Here is a 19,621-nt window from a genome sequence, read left to right on the forward strand (position 1 = left end):
TGGGAAGGAAGATGATTGGACTAGAGCAATGAGGTCAGTATTGAAATTGACAGCGTGGGAAAGTGGTAGTGATGTAAAGAACAGAAATCAGCTTAATACCCAGGAAAGCAGGCAGATGAGTGATTATAGATCTTTGTTATTTAACGTACAGATAAGGTTCATTCAACAGGAAGAGATCAATTGGAAGAATTGAACATTTGTTGATGAGACTCCAATGACCCATCATGGCACAGTGGAATGCCAGCTGTGATAGGATTTAGGACAGGACCCCTCAAAAAAATTAACTGACTCTACAGAATGACAACGTATGACTATTAGCTGAAAACAGACAATATAAATACGCATCCTAAGAGAAACTCATGTTAACAAGAGGAAGCTGGGGAAGGGTCCAGATAGCAAGAGGAAAGAGCAAGTAGAAGATGAAAAGGAGTTTGAGTCAATGGCCAGGAAAAAAGGACTAAGAGAGCCTGCGACCAGGCTGAAAAGCCAATGTAGGCTGAGAGGGAGAGAAGCGAGAGAGCACCTGCAACCAGTTTGAAAGATTAACGAAGACCAGGAAAGAATAGTGTGAGAGTCTGCGATTTGGCTGAAAGGCCAAGAGAGAGAGAGCCTGCACCAAAGAATTATTGCACTGTGCTCAGGGAGATACAGCTATTTTGTTGCATAATATGGGGATGCATACACTGCCATCGTTATCAGAAGCGTAACACGAGACTGAACTTCTATCTGCAGAAAATGCGAAACAGCAGAAACTCCCCTACCATAAAGTTTACTACCTGCTAACTATGTCTGTGAAGGTTCTCAGTCATCCAGGTCATCGTAGTCAAAGGAGCTTGCAAAGAAAAGCGTCTAGACTTCTTTAAGTTGCTTGAAAACGTTTCACCTTTCATCCGAGAAGCTTCTTCAGTTCTAAGGTCAAATGGTGGGGAGTCCCAGATTTAAACCTAGTGGGAGTATCCCCCCACAGAGGTACAAAGGGACCCCCTGATGATCCTTTAATCGCCTGAGCCAAGGTGTGAAACTGTGAAGTGGCTGTTTGGTCTCTCCAATGTAGAGGTCTGGGCATTCCTCGCTTCACCCGAAAGACAAAACACCAAAACACAGACTTAACAATGTGGTATATGCTGTACAGTGCAGCGAGGAGTGCCCAGACCTCTACATTGGTGAGACCAAACAGCCACTTCACAAGCGCATGGCACAACACAGAAGAGCCACCTCAATGGGACAAGACTCAGCTGTCCATCTGCATCTTAAGGATAAAGGACACTCTTTCGAGGATGCCAATGTTCACATTTTGGACAGAGAGGACAGATGGTTTGAAAGAGGAGTGAAAGAAGCCATCTATGTCCACTGTGAGCGACCATCTTTGAACAGAGGCGGTGGTTTACGACACCAACTCTCGGCCATCTATAATCCAGTTTTGAGATCCCTTCCCAGACGCCTTAACGCTCACTCACATCCTGGGCCGTCTGATCTCAGGAATTTGCATGAGGTGGGGCCAGGTTTCACAATGAACACACCCGAAACTCTGGCTGATTGGGACTAGGGCTGGGCCATATTATACCGTTCACGGTAATACCGGTATAATGTTAGGCAACGATAGGAAAATGAAATATAGAATGGGAGTAAAACGCGCATGCGCAGTGCCTTTGTTTTCATACGCACATGGCCGATTGTTGGTTTGTAAAAATGGTGCAACTTCCGTGATGTGGAACTGGTTTGGTGTTTGTCCGTCAGATACACAACAAAGCACATTTTTTGCAGAACATGCAAGCGGCCGTTGTTATTGTCGTATTTGTCGGACTAAGATGCTCTTAAATCTGGGAGTAATCTGGGTCCCAAACTCCGTATATTTGACTTCAGGTCAAACAACACTGCAGCATCACTGAGAGTTAAAAACTGTCTAAATTCTTTCATCTTTAATAAAACGATCAGCATTGCTGCTTTACCAGGTGTAACTATAAAGTTTAACTTCCAGGCATCCATGAAAACAAAAGTTATTACATTTAACGGAGTTAGAAGTTAGCAGGAAGCTAGCGGAAGTTAGCTCGCTAGTTTCGCTAGTTACCTAAGCATGATATAGCATGTTCTGACTGAGAGATTTCTGAAAAAATTCAAACGTACAGCTCTGCTATCACTTCCAACATAAATGAAGACAGGAAACTAAACAGCAGTGACGTTTGTAGGGTTACTGAAGTTGGGCTAGCTGGTATATAATGATGTGCTACGTGATCGCTAGCGACACAGCTATGTTAGCATAACATAAACAGTGAAGCTGGAGGACGAACACTAACACTTTTCCACTTATAAAAGTTAACGTGAAGGTTCCTCATGGTTAGAGACAAATGCAATCGCATGGCAGGATGCTGTAAACGGACCAAACTTCAGTCAGGAGAACAACTGAGATAATCCATCCACAATACGAGGTTAGTCATTAATATACTGCAACAACATGGGAATAGAACAGCTGCCAGAGAATTCAACATTAATGAATCAATGGTACAGAAGTGGAGGAAGCAAGAAGAATGAGTTTAATAAAGTTTGATTTATCTGACTGCTTTGTTTCGCTTAATGTGCCTTATAATCCCGTGCACCTTATGGTCCGAAAAATGCGTACTGCACACTGCAGTTTAATGTTGCAAAGCACCTCTTTTTAACTTCAGTGGATATTATACATGGTTATGCTCAGGATATGTCAGCCCATTTCTACTGGAAATGCCTTTGGGTTAAACTTTCAGCAAGGAATTTGCATTTGCACTGTTACATTTTTATAAAGCTTTAATGTACATAAAAACCAGCTTCTTGTTTAAGTGAAAATAAATGGAAGGTTGTCTTTTTGCGCTAGTAATGTTGTGGAGTTGTATTTTGTCTCGCATCAATTATATCGTCAGTTATATCGTTATCGCAAATTTTCAAATATATATCGTGATAAATATTTTTGGCCATATCGCCCTGCTCTAATTGGGACCCACACCCAGTTTCACACCTTGGCTCAGGGGATTAGAGGATCATCAGGGGGTCCTTTTGTCCCTCTTTGGGGGGTTACTCCCACTAGGTTTATATCTGGGACTCTCCACCATTTGACCTTAGAACTGAAGAAGCTTCTCGGATGAGAGGTGAAACGTCTTCAAGCAACTTAAAGAAGTCCAGACGCTTTTCTTTGCAAGCTCCTTTGACTACCTGCTAACTACTACCTGATAATACCCCACAAAACCTAAAGATGGTGTTGTGTATGAAGACATATGAATGGACACATGGTTCAAATTATTGAGCAAATATGAAAAATACTTTCTGGAGACCATCTTAAATAATGTAACTGAATAGCAGAAGTGGGATTGGAAAGTCATGATTGAATAATAAAGGGAAATGTTTTGTGGCCATGTATGAGATTCAGACAGATAACCAGGGGAGAAAGCTGATGTTTAATGTACAATGTGCAAAGAAAGATGTGCAGCATTTAATTAGTTAGGATTCCTAAAATGCCCAAAACTTGACATGTGGTTCCACAAAATAAAACAAAAACTTGTATAGACTTGTTAAGATTCACTAGGCAGAGAATCAGAAGGCCAGATTAACCAACGAAAGTAGACCTACAGAGAGCTACACAAATGTGGCTTCAAAAGGTCTTTATGCATGCTCAATCATCCAGGTAAGTAAATCCCCAAAGTTGATCCTCAACCCATTGGTAGGCAGCTCTGAACACCACATCCACATCCAGGATTTTGTTGAGAAGGTGAGAGATGTCATTATGGAGGCAGATGAAACCATGGTCTCGTACGATGTTACATCTCTCTTCACTTGCGTTCCAGTCACTGAAGGTAGTCACTGGAGGTAGTTCGTAAGAGATTACAGGATGACCCCAAACTCAGCAACAGGACTACTCTCAGCATCAACCAAGTGTGTTTGCTCTTAACTGTGTCTTCATTCCACCTACTTCACATACAAGGGTCAGTACTACAGGCGGAAACATGGGTGTGCCATGGGTTCCCAGTTTCACCCATCGTGGCCCACTTGTACATGGAAGAAGTGGAAAAGCTTTGCTATCCTACCCTGGAACACCACCAAGCCATTGGTTCAGGTATGTGGATGACACCTGGGTAAAAATCCAATCTCAGGATGTACCACATTTCACGGATCACATTAACTCGATGGACTGACACATCAAATTCACCAGGAAGGATATGAAAAGTGGCAGGTTAGGCTTCTAAGGTTTGACTCTAATCATCCACTAGAGCATAAACTGGGTGTAATCAGGACGCTGCAACACAGAGCGAACTCCATCCCCACTGACACAGCGGCCAGGGAAGCAGAACAACATCACATCAAGAAGGCTCTGAGTAAATGTGGTTATCCCAGCTGGACTTTTGTCAAAGCTGGGAAGGCTTCTAAAGAAAGCTCCAGGTGATCCAGAAGAAAAGGACAACCGGTGCCTAAACGAAAACCTGTAGTGATCCCGTACGTGTCAGGAGTATTGAAACAGCTGAGACGCATTTTATCTCAACACCAGGTCTCTGTGACTTTTAAACCCCAAAACACGCTGTGCCAAAAATTGGTCCACCCCAAGGATCGGGTCCCCCGACACAGACAGAGTAACATAGTGTACGCTGTTAAGTGCCGGGAGGATTGCCAGGATATATATGCTTTGAGTACTCCGGGAGAGTAGAAAAGTGCTATATAAGAACCAGTCCATTTACCTCCCAGTGGTGCCAGTTCCAGTCCTAATGCAATGTACTGTTTATAAGATTGGTGAAACCTGTAGTCAGCTGAGACTGAAGAAGTCACTTGGATAAGTGATGAAATGTTTCTCCGACTGAAAACGCTACGTCCAGATGAACAGAATGAAATTTTGGGGTGGCTTCAAAAGATACGTATAAGTCTTGATACTTACAAGGAGATAACAGATGAAGGTGCCAGTAGGAGTACATAGTAAGGTGCTACTGAGAGGTAACCTTATCACCGTAAAGTTTTTGTTTTGTTTTTCCCTCAAATACCCTTTTTAAAAAAATTTTTAAAAAATAGTGGATGGAATGAATTTCCATACTAATGACTCACATTTATATACGAGGGCAATCCCAAAAGTAAGGTCTCCTATTGTTTTAGAAATACAAACAACCGTTTATTTTCCATAATATTTACATCATTTTAAAGCTTGAAGACTTATTTATTTTCCTAAGTGTGGATGACACTGCTTGTCCACACGTTGCCTGTCAAACTGTCGCTCTCCAGCAAAACTTTGGTTTGAACTTCATCACCCACCTTGCATTCTGGACTTCGCACCCAGTGACTACCACCTGTTGCCAAAGTTGAAAGAACATTTGTCCGGCAGGTGATTCTGCAGAGGCGGCGAGCAGGTATGACATGGACATTGTAAAACTGCCACAGCATCTACAAAAATGCATTGACCGAAAAGGTGATTATGTTGAAAAATAAATAAGTATTCAAGCTTTAAAATGATGTAAATAATATGGAATCTTATTCTGAAGGTGTAATCTGTAGGAGATAAGGCAGGCAGCATCAGATAGTCTATAGAATGGCTTTGGTGGTACAGAAAAGAAAGTAGGTGAAGGCTGAGTCAATGATTGAAAGGGAAGAATGATGAAATACCTGGGGAAGGATGAAGAGGTATAGCGAGGTATAGTGTTTGCTTTGAAAATGCTAATAGCGAAGTACAGAAATGGTATTAATTAGCTGCACTGTGTCGTTGTATGTCTAGAGAAATGCTGGTTCTGCATAAGGAAGTCAGGAATGTCAGAGAAGTACGTAAGACTAACATTTATGATGACAGCAAGACAGTGGTAAAATGTGTGGTAGGTACATCAGGTATCGGCTCTGAGCATCTTCTTGTTTCCAGAAGTGATGGACAGGCTGACAGATGAGGTTAGGCAGGAGTCTCCGAGAACTATAATATTTGCAGACAGTATTGTGATTTGTACTGAGAGTAGGAAGCGGGTGGAAGGGAGAGTGGAGAGGTGGAAGCATGCACTTGAAAAAAAAGGAATGGAATCAAGTAGAAGCAAGGCAGAACACGTGTGTGAATGAGTAGGAGACGGCTGTAAAAGTGAGCATGCAAATAGTAGAGATATTAAAGGTAGATGAGTTTAAATACCTGGAGTCAATCATCCAAAGCAATGTGGGTGTGAAAGTGGGTGGAGATGAGTGAAGTGCCAGAGTTGAAAATGTAGTTAAAGATTTTTAATGGGAGAGGCCAAGACAAACTGGTTTAGAAATGTGTGCAGCGGCAAGGTTGAGATGGTTTGAACGTGTGCAGGATAGGGATAGTGGATATACTGGACAGAGACTGTTGAAGATGGAGCTGCCAAGTAGGATGAAAAGAGGCAGGACACAGAGGAGGTCCATAGTTGTGAAAGAGTTTTCTCGGTCACACATAAAATATGACAATATTCTGTTCTGCTTCAGCAAGAAAGAGAGAACGAAAAAATACTTAAACAGCCTATCTTTTGCAGGTGTAGTGGCCTCAAACATTGCATGTGAGCAACTGTATAATGTTACAGTCTATACAATTTTTCAGAGGGTTACTCTCACCACCCTTCCAAGCAGCCTGGAGTCACTGCTGGACTTCGATGGCTTGGTTTCAACCATGGTCCGTTTCCACAAATGAACAGTTGAAGTGGTGAGCATAAAGTTAGATGATCTGGTGACTGGCCGTGTCTCCTCGAACTACTTTTCTTTGTGTCCATATAAGAAATAGTTGTGCTTCATTTTTAGTCTTTACCTTTTATACAGCCTATAAATGTGTAGTAAAATCAGCTGTAAATGTGGTTTCATCAGTATTGTGAGTGAATTACAGTGTACAAAATGGGATGTAAGACTTCGACAGTGACACACCTAACTCATTGAGACTCTTCATTTGGCTAGCTGTTGTAAAGATGATTTTCAGGAAATTTTTAAATGCAGAGAGGAACACAGACGGCAAACAACAAGAACAGCATTAAAGCGCTACAGTGCAATCTTTGCTTTTGCTGTTGGTGTTTTTCCAAATATCATTTCAAGTTAATAACCAACTGGGGTAATGTGTTTACATGTTGCATGGATGACCTGCACCAAACTGTCGTGCTTGATGTAGAATGACATATAAATTATTGGGTATAACTGTTCAGTTAAATACTCATATAGGTACTGTTTTTCATTAGCAAAGCATAGGACCTCCTCTGTTGAGTGGTCAGCATTCATATCTTGCTTCCAAGAGGCAGCTGTTAGGAACCACCACCAGTATGAATACACATATATGCACATACCTCTGTTCTTGTCTTTTTCTGTGAATTCCAATGGAGTCGCCTAATCACAGCAGTCATCTGGTTCTGTTTGGTTACAGTGGGGAGCTGCCCTGGAACTTTGATCAGAGGAATCTGCAAAACCAAAACAGATCTCAGTTTAATCTATTTCTACCAAACTTCACCGAGCAACATCAAACTGGCTCCCAACTGAGATACTAATGGTGATTTAACAACGAGGCCTACATAGTGGAAGGGTGGGATCAAAAAGAAACATTATTAGAAAATAGAACATATCTTATGCAAAAGAGTTAATGTGACCCTGAAAGAAATAGAACTGAAACGAGTCACTACAGGACAGTTCAAGATAGAGTAGGTTTATATTTAGTTGAGAAAGAAAGTCCTCAAATAAGAAGTTATCATTATTACATTTTGATTTTTCCAAAGTACAAACTAAACTATTATCAGCATCCATCCAGCCAATGATTTTCCGAATAACGTAATATCAATTCATTAAATCCTGAATCGATTCTTAAATATAAATGTATTTTGCCAGAAACACTAGAATCTCAGGTTAAAGCTTTTATTTCAACAACCACCAAACAAAACAGCAAATGAGAGCAGATTCCACACAAAGACGTAAAAACAAAGCACAGACCCGACACATCAGAATCAAAGCCGACATCTCACAGATTCTGAAGCTGCAGGTTCCGTCACTCTCTGACCAAAATTCACTGAACCAGCAGCAAAAGAAGATCTAAACTACGCTTAACAATTGATAAATATTGTCATTAACTCTCTCCTACTTCTGCTGATTTGCTTCCACCACAATAAAATCACACTTCCTACACAGCTCTCTCTCTCAGTGTACTTCAAGAACAGTTTCCCATCTCAAATCTGTTTTCTGCATTATTAGCTTGCTTATTATGCACCAGTCTACCTTTGTTTACAGCGCTGTCGGCCACTGCTTTGTTGTTTCTTTGTTTTGTTTTTTCAAAAATGACCTCTGACAAGAATAATTTCTGATTTTCAATACCGAAGAAGTTTAAATGTTTTATACCAAATTGCAAAATGCTTAGCTGTGTCTCTGATAAAACTCTGTAACTTCACTCTGCTTCACTTCAGCAGCATTGGGTAATGTTCAAATGTTGATTCATGGTTTTCTTTTGTTTTTGTTCTACTGCCGAATATTTTTAAGGTTATCTGCTATAAAAAGCGAGGCCAGGAGAATGTTTTTCTGTTTTGTAATCAGTTACTTTGGCACAAAGGCATCTCCTATAATGGTCACACTTCTGATGAAGTCTCACAAGTGTCAGTACTGATAAATCATCAGAATTATAATATTTCTGACTGCCTGAGGAAAATTTCCCTGCTTCAAATGGAACCAAATGGAATCGAATCGGGGATCAAATTGATTCGGGACCTTGTGAACTGGAATCAGATCGATTATAGAAATCACTAACGATACCCAGCCCTAGTAATAATGTGGCAGTTTAGTTTATTACCATGCAATTACCAAAGAAATAACAACAAAAAAATCCAAGTAATGTCATGGTAGCAACAGTCATTACAGCTGAGTAATATTACACTGAAATTTATGTAAATAGATAATAAGGGCCCAAACACCATGCAAATACAGCTCGGTAATAAAGTGGTAATAGAACAAGAACACAATAATGTGGTCATTTCAAAGTTATTACCTACTACCAATGTTTCCTTTCAAAGTGAATGAGTATTGGCTTTAATCTGAGCCCCTCCTGAATGACCTAACTCCTCACCCTATCTCTAGGAGAAAGCTGTGGGTAGATTCCAGACACCACTTGAGTCATTCTTTCAGTCACTAACCAGAGCCAGAGCAGGTCATAAGCAATGTTCCCTCTAATTTTTCACGTGTCTGAGTGAACACACAAACTCCCCGAGTGATCCCTTGGACCACTGTGAGCGACATCAGACGTGTGCACTGTGGTCACGCCAGCATCGTATCCATCCAAGTTACATGGTTTATTAAAATAATAAAATTACAGCATTTACATTTATGTTAGACTACGGTACTTTTAATTAACTGCTTTAGCCCACTTATAATGAAAAGTTAAAAAAAAATCTAGTTATTGACCTGTGTAATATGTTAACACTATTGGAAGTAAAAATAACTTGAACTCCAATTTCGAAAACATAACTTACTTTTTTCTTCTTTTTTTTATACAGCTCTGACTAGTATTATGAGTATGAGTCTGTGGTCTGGGAGAGAGTCTGTAACTCTGTCTGCAAAATATAGTATATAATGACCAATGCTGGGCAATTAATTATATAGTTACTTCTTCAAAAAAGTAACTCAGTTTGGCAAACAACAAAGTTTTTTGCAGCTTTTTTTTTTAAATGCAGACAAGGTGTTTTTAAATAAACACTTCAATCTATTTACAGAACAATCAGCTGTTCTGCATCAAATTTGATGCCACACAAATTATTTGTGCCACTCCAAAAAATAATTTCTGTCCACTATGAGATCAAGGAGAACAACAGTCACACACAACAAAACTATTGACTACACTACACACTAACTACACAAGATTTGCGCTAAACGTCTCAAATCTCTCATATCTCAAAGGACCGCCGTCACTCCTAAAACTTCTTCCCGTTTCTTAACAACTAGATGCCACGTTGCCATATCATTTTTTGATTGGTCGACGTGGTACTTTTTTGGACGAATAGGAAAGGGAAAGGGGGTGGAGTTTGTTTTTGCTCACAGGCTTTCGAGCCTTTTTTCTTATAAAACGCAGTTTTTACAGTTTCTTCCCACAGTAAATATAAACAACGATAGCATTCAGCAAGAAAATCAAACATTGCAGATATTTTTATCATAACTCTGGTTTTACGTGGCCGATTGACACAATTTAAAAACTGGTATAAAGTCCACACTTTTTCCGTCAATTGTTCCGTCTGTCCTCCTCACATCTCCAATGGTTTTACACGTTGTCATTAACGTGGCTTCACTCCACATCAGCCACGCCGCTTTGCTAGTTAAAACACCGGTGTGCTAAGACACCGGCACATAAAGACGCTGTCAAAAGCCTGTCTGCGACGTTGATTAGCTGCGTATATACGAATGTAAATCACATTATTGGCTGGACTATGGGATAAGGTGGCATCGTTCTAATCCCATACGGGAGCAGCCAGTCACTGACTAACACTGCAAAACAGAATTGTTAAAGTATTTATTTTAATTTCAATTCAGGTTAGATTTTTTTTGTGCGCAACGCAGATTTTCTGTGCGCAGAGACCGTGCCAGCAGTGCGCAATTGCGCACGTGCGCAGCTTAGAGGGAACATTGGTCATAAGTGAGGGTAAGAATAGTACAGTTTTACTTTTACATTCAGCTCTTTTTACCACAACAGACTGGACATGCCAATCGATTCCACAGTCTCCTACTCCGCTCTCCCTTCACTTGTGAACAAGGACCTGAGAGCCAGATTCATTGACCAGTGACTTCCGTGACCTCCACCTCTGAGTTCTGTCTTATACACCACTGTGTAGTGGTATCACTTCAGATTTTTACATTTAAATGAAACTTTAGTAAGCTGTAGTTGTTGGCAGTAGCTGTTTAGGAAAGATTAGACAGAAAAGATATTGACTGTGGGAGTGAGTTTTGGATAAAGAATCATACACCAAACACTGTCGTTGCTATGCGAAGCGTAGTTGCTGAAAAGAGAGCAGGCCAAAACCGAACAAGCCAGAGAGGCAGGAACCTGACGCTACGCAGAATTAGATCGGCTAGTGAAGAAAAGCTGTCGGAAAGACAAGAAAGTATGGCTCGAACGAAAAGGTGCTGAAACTCAGGATGCAGCGGATCGGAATGATTCCAAGACCCTATACCACATAGTAAACGAGCTTACTGGATCGAGGACCATTTTGTCAAGGCTCCTGATCGCCCAAGAAGAGCAAAGCAAATGATGGGCTGAACATTTCCAAGAGACCCTTAACCAGCCAGAGCCTGCCACGACGTACAATTTCGAGGCGGAGAATTCCCAAGATGAGCTTGGGGTCAACACTGGCAGAATCACCATCGAGGAAGTGAAGATCGCGATCAAGAGCCTCAAAAACAACAAAGCGGACGGCTTAGAAAAACTTGGCGGCCAAGCCATGGTGGAAGAACTGATGACCCTGTTCAACAAGTGCTGGCAAAGTGGCACAGTACTGCCCTGGCGAAAGGGCGCCATAGTCAAGCTACCAGAGAAGGGCAACACCTCCGAGTGCACAAACTGGAGAGGCATCACTCACTTCTCTGTGCCTGGCAAGGCATTCTGTATCGTAGTCAAAGGAGCTTGCAAAGAAAAGCGTCTGGACTTCTTTAAGTTACTTGAAGACGTTTCACCTCTCATCCGAGAAGCGTCTTCAGTTCTAAGGTCAAATGGTGGAGAGTCCCAGAAATAAACCTAGTGGGAGTAACCCCCCAAAGAGGGACAAAAGGACCCCCTGATGATCCTCTAATCCCCTGAGCCAAGGTGTGAAACTGGGTGTGGGTCCCAATCAGCCAGGGTTTCGGGTGAGCTCATTGTGAAACCTGGCCCGACCTTATCATGCGAATTCCTGAGGTCAGATGGCTCAGGATGTGAGTGGGCGTTAAGGCGTCTGGGAAGGGATCTCAAAACTGGATTATAGATGGCAGAGAGTTGGTGTCGTAAACCACCGCCTCTGTTCAAAGATGGTCGCTCACAGTGGACATAGATGGCTTCTTTCACTCCTCTTTCAAACCATCTGTCCTCTGTCCAAAATGTGAACCAAACAGCCACTTCACAAGCACATGGCACAACATAGAAGAGCCACCTCCACAGGACAAGACTCAGCAGTCCATCTGCATCTTAAGGACAAAGGTCACTCTTTCGAGGATGCCAATGTTCACATTTTGGACAGAGAGGACAGATGGTTTGAAAGATCATCTGTAGTGAAATTGCACATCGAGTGTACATATGTCAACCAGCATGCAGGCTGTTTCAATTGCTCCTGCTTTTTCTCTGTACTTCAAAAATTTTCTGACTTATTTCTTTGTCCTTTAATTAGTACTTAGAGTGTTTGTCTGTTTTAATAGTTTTTTTCTTAATAAACATTTGAATCAAGAGAATTTTTGTTCTGCTTGTTGCAGTGGAACTGTTACTTTCATTTTGCAATGGAACCGTGGTGTAGCAGCTGACACTGGATGGGTTGGTTACTCCAGAGATCAGCTGATTGTCCTGAAGCCAGCCGGCTTATCAATCAGACCCACGGAAGTACCAGCTGAAATCTGGAGACAAAAGCACCAAGGATGCAGAGATGGAGGACAGAAGAGGAGAAGAAAGGAGACAGCGAGACAGAGCAGGCTTAAAGAGAGAAGGAGGGTCAAACCATGTCTTTTGTTTATTATAATGGGGAACGTTCGGTTGCTAGCAAAAAAGATGGATGAGCTAACAGCACTAGCACGGAGTCAGAAGGAATATCAGGATTATAGCTTGATATGTTTCACCAAATCACAGATTCACCAGGATATTCCAGATGACGATGCATCAGTGGAAGGCTTCCACAGGGACAGTGCTGCAAGCAGTAAGCAGAATGAAGGGGAGGCTTGCCATTTTTGTTAATAACCGGTGGTGTAAACCTGCTCAGATAAAAATCAAAGAGCGGATTTGTTACCCGAACATTGAACTGTGTGCTGTTGGACTCAGGCCGTATTATTTGCACCGGGAATTTACCCATGTAATCTTGGTGACTGTTTAAAGTCCTCCCTCAGGAAACCTCACAGCTGCATGTGACGCTATGCACTCCTCTATAGCTCAGTTACAGACTCAGCACCCAAGCGGCTTCATTTCTATCTTGGGTGACTTCAACCATGTCCTCTTGGACACTACACTTCCAACTTTCACACAGTATGTGGTGTATCTCACCAAGGGTGAGAGAATTTGCTGTATGTTATGGATGCATACAGTTCCTCCTACCTCCCACCATTGGGTAGGTCAGATCAGAAGGCCTTAGCAGAACTACAGTGCAGTTTTGACGTAACAGAGTGGGAGAAACTTTGAGAACCTCACTGACTACATAACCTGTGTTTTTCAACAGATTCAACACAGCAGTAGATGCTCAACCTCCTGCTGATTTACTCATAGCCAGCCTGCAATCCACAGCAACACCATTCTCTCTCCCTCTCTTTCCACACTCCACCATTGCCTTCTCTAGTCCTGACGCCCTTCCCCCACCCATCACTTCCACTCACAATCAGGTTCGCAGACAAATGAGAAGATTCCACTCAGGTAAGTCTGCTGGACCAGATGGGGTGAGTCTCCATGTCCTCAACGGCTGTGCCCTCCAGCTTTGTGGAGTCTTTCATAAACTGTTCATGTCGAATCTGAGTCTGCAGAGGGTCCCAGTGCTATGGAAGACATCATCTCTCATTCCTGTACCAAAAACGCCACCTCCCAGTGGCCTCCAGGATTACAAGCCTGTGGTGCTGACTTCCCAAGTGAAGAAGACCCTTAAAAGACTAATTCTTGACTAGCTACGAGCCTGTAGTCAGGCCACATCAGGATCCCCTCTCAGCTTGCTTATCAGCCCCTCCTCGGAGCTGAGGACGGCATCATCTAGCTACGCCAATCTGGACCAGCTGGCGAGCACTGTGAGGGTCATGTTTTTGACTTTTCCAGTGCTTTCAATACCATTCAGGCCAACCTTCTGGGTGATGAACTGACAGCGATGCACGTGGATGCTTCTCTGGTGGAATGTTGATTACCTGACAGGAATACCACAATATGTGCATCTTCCACATTGTGTGTCTGACAATGTTATCAGCAACACAAGGGCACGACAAGGGACTGTTCTCTGCCCTTTCCTCTTCACCCTCTACACCACGGTCTTCAGCCACTACACAGGGAGGATGACCACATGGGTGGATGACTGGATGTGTAAAGCGCTTTGGGGTCCTTAGGGACTAGTAAAGCGCTATACATATACAGGCCATTTATCATTTACACAGAGACCTTTTATCGTCAGAAGTTTTCTGATGACTCCGTGGAAGTTAGATGCATCAGTGAGGGTGATGGGATGGAGTACTGGGCTGTGGTTGACTCCTTTGTAAACCAGAATCATCTGTAGCTCAACATGACAAGGACCAAAGAACTGATTGTGGACCAGGAAACCCTTGACTCGTGTTTCAATAAAGGGAGTCAATGTGTACATTGTGGAGAACTATAAATACCTTGGAGTACACATAGACAATAAACTGGACTGGGTTAATTACATCACTGCACTCTACAGGAAGGACCAGAGTCGTCTCTATTTTCTGATGCGACTGAGGTCTTTCGACATCTGTCGGACAATGCTCAGAATTTATTACGATTCTGTTGTGGCCTGTGCTATCCTCTATGCTGTTGCATGCTGGGGCAGCAGGTTGGGGGTCGCAACAGACTAAATAAATTGATCTGTAAGGCCAGTAATGTTGTGGGGACGGAGCTGGACTCCCTTAGGGTGGTGTCTGAGAGGCAGATGTTGTCCAAGAAAATGCTGGATAATACCTCCCACCCACTCCATGACGTGCTGGCTATTCACAGGAGCACGTTAAATGAGAGACTGAGATTACCAAAAAGCACCACTGAACAACACTAGAAATCTTTCCTGCCTGTGGCCATCTCCCTGTACAACTCCATCTAAAGCACAAGTACAGAGTGCAATAGTTACACCCTTTTGCACATTATCTACAGTAAAATAAGAAAATATAAAGTTTTACAGGTTACAGTTAAATGTCAATCATTTATTTCACCTCTGTAATGTTCTTGAGACACACACACACACACACACACACACACACACACACACACACACACACACATATATATATATATATATATACATATATATATATATATATATATATATATATATATATATAATGGAGTTGCAGAAAGGTGCGACAAAGAAGGTGCCTAAGAATACAGCAAGCTGTCCATACCTGAGGCCTTGGAAACTGCCAAGCAAAGACTCACAGCCTTGGCCAGCCGCTTGAGGAGGTACACCAGAGAGATAGAAGGCAGGAGAATATACCAGCTGTTCTCCACACACCTAGAAAAGGTGTACTCTCAGTGGCAAGGGAACAATAAAAGAACAGCACCACCAAGGCTGGAGACGGAGCAATACTGGAAGAGCATATGGGAGTAGGATGCAACCCATAACGGCAATGCTCAGTGGCTAGAGGATCTGAGGGCAGACCACAGCGACCTCCCTGAACAGGGTCCAGTAACCATCACAGTGGCAGATATCCAAGAAAGGGTCTCCAGTATGAAGAGTTGGACAGCACCAGGGCCCGACATGGTTCACGCCTACTGGCTGAAGAAGCTGACTGCACTCCACGAGCGTCTGGCAGCACAAATGAACCAGCTGCTAGTTAACGAGAGACACCCGGAATGGCTAACTGAAGGCCGGACGGTCCTGATCCCCAAGGACCCCAAGAAGGGACCGGTCCCCTCCAACTACCGACCAATAACCTGCCTCAGTACTACATGGAAGCTCCTGTCAGGCATCATATCGGCTAAGATGAACAGGCACATGGGTCAATACATGAGCGGGACACAGAAAGGAATTGGCAAGAATACCAGAGGCGCAAAACACCAGCTACTGGTAGACAGAACAATCAGCCGAGACTGCAAGACCAGACTTACCAACCTGTGCACTGCCTGGATTGATTACAAGAAGGCCTATGACTCAATGCCCCACAGCTGGATACTGGAATGCCTAGAATTGTACAAGATCAATGGGACCCTAAGAGCCTTCATCAGGAACTCAATGGGGATGTGGCGTACAACACTAGAGGTATTATAAAAGTATTGTAGACCTGCGTGGAGCCCCAGATCGAGGGAGATTATCAGTGGTCTTGTATGTCTTCCATTTTCTGATGATTGCTCCCACAGTTGATTTTTTCACACCAAGCTGCTTGCCTATTGTAGATTCACTCTTCCCAGTCTGGTGCAGGTCTACAATACTTTTCCTGGTGTCCTTCGAAAGCTCTTTGGTCTTGGCCATGGCGGAGTTTGGAGTCTGACTGTTTGAGGCTGTGGACAGGTGTCTTTTATACAGATGATGAGTTCAAACAGGTGCCATTCATACAGGTAACGAGTGGGGGACAGAAAAGTGTCTTACAGAAGACGTTACAGGTAAGTGGGGGAACTTGCACAATCGGTGGCTGACTAAATACTTTTTTGCCCCACTGTATATATATATATATATATATATATATATATATATATATATATATATATATATACACACATGTAGTTATATTTCGTAAACTAATAATGTAATAGAATAGAATATATTGTATTGTATATTGTTCATTTAGTCTGTGACTTTTATTTTTTTGGGCGAGAAACTATAACCTATCATTTCCATAAAGATTATGAAAGTTTTCTGATTCTGAAACTTGTGCTTTTACAGTTGCTTCACAGCACAGAGAATGATTAGTAAAATATATGCTGTACCTCTTAACCGCCAGCCAACCATGAAAAGCCAAACCCTTAGCCAAAGTACTAAAGTAACTCGTACACAAACGTGAGAACTTCTGAAATAATACAGCTTTGTTTTTACGTTCTCATTTAATGTGATTAGCATCAGATCAGGTTAACAAAGTGTGAAGAAAGTTGTGTTTCCTTGAATATGTGCAAAAACATAGACACACAACTATACGGCTCATTGGTCTGAAGACATAATTGAAGGTGACACAAATATGGGCTGCTGGCACATCAACAACTTTTTACAGGTCCTTAATCGGTACCGGCTAATGGTAGACACATACATAAATTAAGAAGATCACTTGTCTAGGGCATTGTAGTACATTAGTACTGACAGTAATAACAAATACACAAGGGTTTGATTTTTTTTTTTTTATTATAATTTTTTTTTTTTAAAGAAAACAGAACAACAAAAGGAAAGGAACAGGGCAAGAGTGAGTGAGAGAAGGAGGGAAGGAGAACAAAAGAAAGCTTAGTCCAGCCAGTAGATCAACAACAACAGCAGTGGTGCAGAAACACTGCAGATGTCACTTGTCAGAATCAGAATCGCAGTTTGTTTCAAATTTGTACGCAAACACAAAATTTGTTGGGGTGTGATGCTGAAAAAAACAGTGGCACAGAAACAGAATACATGGTATGTAAAGTATATATAATTTATAAATATCTATAGAAATATGTAAAATATTAAAAAGAAATAAATGCTCACAAAAGAAGTAATTTATACTGTCTACCTATAGACATAGAATACAATTAGAAAATAGGTATACAATGGGGGGGGGGGGGGGGGGGGGGGGTATTTTTAACGAATCCAGTGTGCAAATTTTTTATCACCTGAGTAATTAGTGTTATTGTTGCACATTAACTGAGCAGTGATTGGGGTGAGGGGACATTATAAAGTAGTCAGATAGTCTGGGAAAAGTAACTATTCTTTTGCCTTAAGGCATAGGTGTCAAACTCTGGCCCGCGGGCCAAATTTGGCCCGCAGCCTAATTACATTTGGCCCGCGAAGCCATACCAAATTACTATTAGCGCTGGCCTACTGGTATTATACAGCTAATATATATATTGTTTAGTATTAAGCTTTGCTGTTCCATATTCAGTTTTTCAGCAAAACTTGTTTGAGTCCATAAGAAAAGATTCATTCTTATATCTGGAGGAAGATTTTTTTTTCAATAAATATTAATGTTAGCCCGCGACTTTGTTCCAGTTTTGAATTTTGGCCCACTGTGTATTTGAGTTTGACACCCCTGCCTTAAGGTGTTGGTTCTAGTGTTGGTTGGTTCTAGTAGCTACGTGCCAGAGGGGAGTGTTACAAATAGTTTATGACCGGGTAGGCAGCAATGTTCCCATCCATCTCAGTGTCCTGGAGGTGTACAGGTCTTGTAGGAAAGGCAGCTTGCACTCAATCACCTACACCAGCGGTCTCCAACCTTTTTTGCGCCACGGACCGGTTCATGCCCGACAATATTTTCACGGACCGGCCTTTAAGGTGTCGCGGATAAATACAACAAAATAAAACTAGTACCAGTACCGAAAAAAGAAGATTTATTCATAACACACGTGAAAAGACCCAGGAAAACAGAGTTAACGATAAAAACGATAACAAAATAACGCTGAAAACCAATAAAAACTCTGAAAACCATACATTTCACACCTGAGCTCAATTCTCCCTGCCCGGTACCAAACGACTCACGGACCGGTACCGGTCCGAGGCCCGGGGGTTGGGGACCGCTGACCTAGACCACAGGTCAAAACAACAATTTTTCCAGTGGTTTATTGCAATTTAAGTCATTTAAGTCCAGTGAATAGCTTGAAATTATACAAAGCTAGGTGGTGAACTGCCAGACGTTGAAAAAAAGGTATGGTTACGCGAAACTGAAAAATAATGTACATTTCAGAAAAATCCAAGAAGGCCTTTTTCAGGGAACACAAAATAGGTTAACAATTTAAAGCTGTTCTTCAGCGATAAAGGTTGATAAAGTCTTAAAAGCTGGTGCTACTAATTCCTACAAGTGTTTGAACTTTTCTGGATTACTTACAACCCCCTCTGTCTGTATAAAACCAGTGTTGGAACACAGTTGAACAGTATTGTTCTGCAGAGAGTAGTGTGTTGCTATAATAATGGCAAGAAAAAGGCAATTAACAATGGAAGAGAGACAGACCATCATAACATTTTAAAGTGTTTTTCCTCCAGAGAAACTACAAAGAAAGTCAAGGTGTCAGTAAGTACAGTTTCAAAAGGCACTCAGAAACAAACTGCCCTGGTGGGTTCCAGAGTGTGGGGGTGCCTACTGGGGTCAGCGGGGGAGCTGGTCCCAGGGAGGGGCCACTTGCCCCTCTCTTCCCTCCCCATCCTCAGCTGCCTCCCTATTCCCGCTCTACCACACCCACCCACACACGCAGGGCTTGGGGTGCAGGTATGTCACCAGGGTGCAGGGGAGGCACTCCCCCTCTGTCCCCTTCTGGCCGCCTGTGCCTCAATTTTATTCTGCAACCTAGACATCCACATTACTCACACTCTCACATAACACATACGTATAGGGCCTTGGGGGTGGGCACGTTTTACAGCATCCAGAGGATGGTCGGTGTACTCCAACCCACCTCTGGCGCTGGTGCCCTACCCTCCTCAATTTTAAATGCATGTAGACACTGAGGGTTTTCGGGAGGAGCCGTGCTGCTCTCTGAGAGGAAGCTAGTACCATGCTCTCCTGAGTTTTAAATGCACTTTAGAACAGCACACAGTAACACTACATATGAGCGGGCGTAGGGAGGTTTGAGGTCTTCACTCACCCCGGTTCTGTTAGCCGTCAGGGCTGGGGGGCTGGGAGGAGGTGCTGGCCGTCAGACTGGGGTCTGGGATGCGGGGCCTCC

The 19,621-nt window shown here is 42.5% G+C and overlaps 1 protein-coding gene across 1 annotated transcript in view; it reads right to left on the bottom strand.

Moving 5' to 3' along the window:
- tenm3 (teneurin transmembrane protein 3) overlaps positions 1–19,621 on the bottom strand; it is an 810,020-nt gene that overhangs the window by 511,053 nt on the left and 279,346 nt on the right. The window contains exon 3 of the mRNA XM_085275827.1: positions 7,257–7,367. The gene's annotated coding sequence lies outside the window, so the exon portion shown is untranslated. The remainder of the gene's footprint in view (positions 1–7,256; positions 7,368–19,621) is intronic.

This window comes from Mchenga conophoros, linkage group LG6 (genome assembly GCF_057382185.1).
Source record: "Mchenga conophoros isolate Kocher_MC1m ecotype Shallow Benthic linkage group LG6, M_conophoros_male_GT1.1, whole genome shotgun sequence".
Taxonomy (NCBI): domain Eukaryota; kingdom Metazoa; phylum Chordata; class Actinopteri; order Cichliformes; family Cichlidae; genus Mchenga; species Mchenga conophoros.